Source organism: Megalopta genalis, unplaced genomic scaffold (assembly GCF_051020955.1).
Source record: "Megalopta genalis isolate 19385.01 unplaced genomic scaffold, iyMegGena1_principal scaffold0221, whole genome shotgun sequence".
In the NCBI taxonomy this organism is placed as follows: Eukaryota; Metazoa; Arthropoda; class Insecta; order Hymenoptera; family Halictidae; genus Megalopta; species Megalopta genalis.
This window is the reverse complement of record NW_027476290.1, coordinates 192501-197500: the sequence shown is the minus strand read 5'-3', so window position 1 is coordinate 197500 and position 5000 is coordinate 192501. Positions and strand designations below refer to the sequence as shown.

The 5000-nt window shown below is 55.8% G+C and overlaps 1 pseudogene; it reads right to left on the bottom strand.

Moving 5' to 3' along the window:
• The window catches only part of LOC143262784 (large subunit ribosomal RNA), a 10034-nt pseudogene that overhangs the window by 2296 nt on the left and 2738 nt on the right, over positions 1–5000 (bottom strand).

The following is a 5000-nucleotide window of genomic DNA, read 5'->3' as shown; positions in this document are numbered from 1 at the left end:
AGAAGCTCCTTTGCAGTCGACTTTGTTCACATGGGCGTAAGTCGACTGCGCGGCGTTGCAGGCCGTCTTCGGGAGAGTTCCCTTGGACGGCCCAGGTCGCATCGCACTCATTACGGCAGGACGCGCTTTTAGGTCCGCCCTGACCGCGGCGAGCTGCCCTTCGACGAAGCTATTCCGTTGAATAAGCTCCTGGACCAGCTCGTTGAGTGCCTCAACCTCGGCGAGTATCTTTGACCCGGACTCCTTATTGACTTTCGACTCAGGTCGAAAGCAAAAGGTCCGTATTTCGGACACTCGCCTAAAGGCTTCGTCTCTTACGAGATCGAGAGGCCGTACCTTCTGCCCGGAGAACGTCCCCTTCGGTCTCCTGGCCCGGTTTACTGCGGCCTTGCCGGTGGGTGCGCCCGGCTTGGCTCGCTTTGACTTTTTGGTGACGGTTTGCCAACCGTCACCAGTAGGGTCCTCGACACGCTCGGGTGCCGACTGCACCTTCACGAGTGACGTGTCTCCGACTCGTTCGATTACTTCCACGTTACCGGTGTCCGGCGTACCTTCTACCGTGGGCTCGGTTTTCACCGAGACCGCTCGCGTGGGAGTCACACATCTTTGCAAGATCACACGAGGATTGGCGATATTAATCACCTTCCCGGATCTTGTCTTTCTCACAGACGCGGGGGGACTGACAGCTGCATTTGCAGTTCCCGCGTCTGCGGCGACGGCTTCACTCCGAGTAGGAGCTGGACCCGTCGTCTTTGGACGCTTAGTTTTTTGTTCATTAATTTTGTTAAGACCCATAATGTGTCTTGGTCTTTCATCCAGTGCGCTCCCCGGCCACCACCGACCCACACAATTTGGAACCCGCCAAAGGCTGGGTTAGGGCTACGCACCGAATATAGTCTGCTGGCTGGGTCGGTTTCCTTACCCAGCCCGCGTCCTCGCCCAGCAGAACCCACTTGCCCGAAGCGTGTGGTCGTTCCAAGCCGATTGACTGGACCAGGGCTGCTTTTCTCGTCCAGCCGCCCATCTAGCCGAAGCAGAGGCCAAAGGTACGTGTTGGGGACGTCTCACCCGCAGGAGAGGGCCCCCTCAGATCCCAGGATCCTCTTTTCGTAGATAGGGACATCTATTGTGAATGAGCTTTAATGAGCGCGACGCGCTAGCTCGTCGTACCAGGCTTGGTTAGCCTATACCGACGGTGTTAGGGTGAGTGAAACCACGGACAAGGGGGTACGCATGCATCTGGAGCATGCATGCGTCGTGCTTGTGAAAAACCCCTCCGTCATCATTTAAGGTTCATCCGGAGGGAAGACCGTCCCGTGTGGGAGGTGACCCGCTTAGCCGTCGCGCTTGCAGGTACATGGCAAGCCATGGGCTTGAAAGCGCGACGTTTCCAGCGGGGGCCACGAGGAGGCGGGGTCACCAGCGCGAGGCTCGGTCTCTTGCGGGTCCGCATGATTTCTCATGTGGAGATTATAGACGTCTAGACACACTAACTGTTGTTAGTGCCCGCGTGGTCTAGACGGCTGTACCGGGGTCTGGGTTGATCCTAAGTTCCACTAACGTTTTCTAATGTAATGTTCTCTCTATATTTCAATACTGCTATTGCGAATTTTGTGAAGTGTCCGAATGTGTCTTCTAGAACGAGTTCTCTGAGCTGGCAAGGCCAGTTTATGCCTGTACTGGTGACGGCTACCATAAGGGTTTCTCTTTCTTTGCGTAGGTGTGGGCAGTCGAAGACAATGTGATGTACATTGTCCGCCCGCCCACAATCGCAGATGTCTGATTCTAAGGATTTCATGCTTTTTAATATGTTCCTTATGTTACCGTGACCAGATAGAAGTTGTACGACGTAGTGGTTTAGGACCACCCAGTTTGCTTCAAGTCTTTGGCGAACGTTCCCGAAAAACTCATGTGTTATCTGGCCTTTTGTTGAGTTGGTCCAAATTTCCTGCCAGGCATCGAGAGTCTGCTCCCGGATGTCTTTTTGCAGTTTGTTTTTTATTTCTATGGATCGTAGATAGGGACAGTTAGTGTTGTCGTCAAACTGTGGTCTCTGAGAGACGGGCCGTACCTAAGTCCTTGGTGGACCATACCGGCCGCTCTTGCGACTTGTGCCTGGTGTTCGGGCTCTACCTTCGTTCACCATCGTATCAGGGGAAGACAGCGTGCTACTCCCACTGCCACCTCGAGTCCAACCCAATCCAGGCACTCTTACGGAGTAGTGTTAAAGTCTTTTATCTCCGCAAGAGGGGCTTCAGCCTGGCCCGAGGGGACGAACCCCGAGGGGTTCGCCCAGCATGCCGTTCGAATGGCGGAGTGGACAAGTCCACGTCTGCCCGTCACTCAAGTCGGACACGGGACGACTCCAAAGCTAGCGCCGCCTGATAGGAAGCGCAAGCTGGGTCCCGCGACTTGTGTGCACTAGCCCACCCTCTGTCCTTGCAATTAGAGCAGACCGGAGGTTCACTCTTCTTGCTACAGAGCGTGAAGGTATGCCCCTTTTGGGAGCAGTGACCGCACACGTCCTCCTTGAATTTACAACGCTTCGAGGTATGCCCGAAGCGTTGGCAACGGTAGCACCGAAGCACCTGGACGAAATCCCGTACACGACAGGAGTTCCATCCAAGGTAAACTCGGCTACCCCTCTGCTTCAGCCGCTGAAGATTCTGCGGACTGACGGCAACGACCCAGTTGGCTGTCTCCGGGGTCTTGCCAGCCATGCGGCTGACCCGAATTCCCGAAGGCACATCCTTCTGGTTCGCATCGCAGAGATTTTGCCTCCAAATACTGGAGGCAATTTCGTCCTTACCCATCCGACGCGGGACGTCGTAAACTAAAACCTCGGGGTCCCGCTTGGTGGGTAAGGAGACGGACAGACCCGCGCTCCGGAGCTTCTTATTGCCAACGAAGGCCTGCAGGTCCTCCTTTCGGTCGGTCTCGACGACGATGCCACCGGAGTGGATGCGTCGGACCGACTTAATTCGGATCGCCTCCTTCGCTGGTTTAACGAGCGACAGAACAGTAACCTTCGTAACTTCGCTGCTCTGTCCTTTTTCCTTCGGCGGGAAGATTTTTACCACATGCTGCGATTGTGGCCGTCTCCCCGCTTCCGGAGAAGCTCCTTTGCAGTCGACTTTGTTCACATGGGCGTAAGTCGACTGCGCGGCGTTGCAGGCCGTCTTCGGGAGAGTTCCCTTGGACGGCCCAGGTCGCATCGCACTCATTACGGCAGGACGCGCTTTTAGGTCCGCCCTGACCGCGGCGAGCTGCCCTTCGACGAAGCTATTCCGTTGAATAAGCTCCTGGACCAGCTCGTTGAGTGCCTCAACCTCGGCGAGTATCTTTGACCCGGACTCCTTATTGACTTTCGACTCAGGTCGAAAGCAAAAGGTCCGTATTTCGGACACTCGCCTAAAGGCTTCGTCTCTTACGAGATCGAGAGGCCGTACCTTCTGCCCGGAGAACGTCCCCTTCGGTCTCCTGGCCCGGTTTACTGCGGCCTTGCCGGTGGGTGCGCCCGGCTTGGCTCGCTTTGACTTTTTGGTGACGGTTTGCCAACCGTCACCAGTAGGGTCCTCGACACGCTCGGGTGCCGACTGCACCTTCACGAGTGACGTGTCTCCGACTCGTTCGATTACTTCCACGTTACCGGTGTCCGGCGTACCTTCTACCGTGGGCTCGGTTTTCACCGAGACCGCTCGCGTGGGAGTCACACATCTTTGCAAGATCACACGAGGATTGGCGATATTAATCACCTTCCCGGATCTTGTCTTTCTCACAGACGCGGGGGGACTGACAGCTGCATTTGCAGTTCCCGCGTCTGCGGCGACGGCTTCACTCCGAGTAGGAGCTGGACCCGTCGTCTTTGGACGCTTAGTTTTTTGTTCATTAATTTTGTTAAGACCCATAATGTGTCTTGGTCTTTCATCCAGTGCGCTCCCCGGCCACCACCGACCCACACAATTTGGAACCCGCCAAAGGCTGGGTTAGGGCTACGCACCGAATATAGTCTGCTGGCTGGGTCGGTTTCCTTACCCAGCCCGCGTCCTCGCCCAGCAGAACCCACTTGCCCGAAGCGTGTGGTCGTTCCAAGCCGATTGACTGGACCAGGGCTGCTTTTCTCGTCCAGCCGCCCATCTAGCCGAAGCAGAGGCCAAAGGTACGTGTTGGGGACGTCTCACCCGCAGGAGAGGGCCCCCTCAGATCCCAGGATCCTCTTTTCCGACGACAAGGGTCGCCACGCACGGCAAACACGTGGGAGACAGCAGTCGGAGAGGCTGCCTCTTCCTCTCCACCACACTTCGTTCAGTTCGCTGCGTATTTAAGAACACGAGCTATCCAGCGGTACCTTTTTCGTGGAGGCTCAAGTGTGGCTAGGGCACGTTTGCCCCTTGCGGCCTGGGTTGCCCAGGGGATTGATTGCATCCCATGTATTCCTGAGCCCAGCGGAGTGTTGTCTAGTGGCGTGTTCCGCCCACGAAAAACGGTCTGAAAAACCGTTTAACGTAAACTGGGGAACTGATGCCACGAGTGACAACAGTTCCCCAGTCGGAAGTCATACAGCACATACAGTGCTGTACAAAGAACACGCCACAGCCCGTATGCTAAATCAGGGCCTCGCCATTATGCGAAGTACTACATGTACGACGCACTGACGGTCTCTAATGCCTTCATCGCCGATACACCCATCGACTCGGCCGATCAACCCTCCTACGCGAGGGCTAGTTCGGGGGTTATCTCCCGCCCTGGGTGGCCACAGACCGCCACCGCCAGTAGATAGGGACAGATGGGAATCTCGTTAATCCATTCATGCGCGTCACTAATTAGATGACGAGGCATTTGGCTACCTTAAGAGAGTCATAGTTACTCCCGCCGTTTACCCGCGCTTTTTTGAATTTCTTCACGTTGACATTCAGAGCACTGGGCAGAAATCACATTGCGTCAACACCCGTGGGGGCCATCGCAATGCTTTGTTTTAATTAGACAGTCGGATTCCCCTA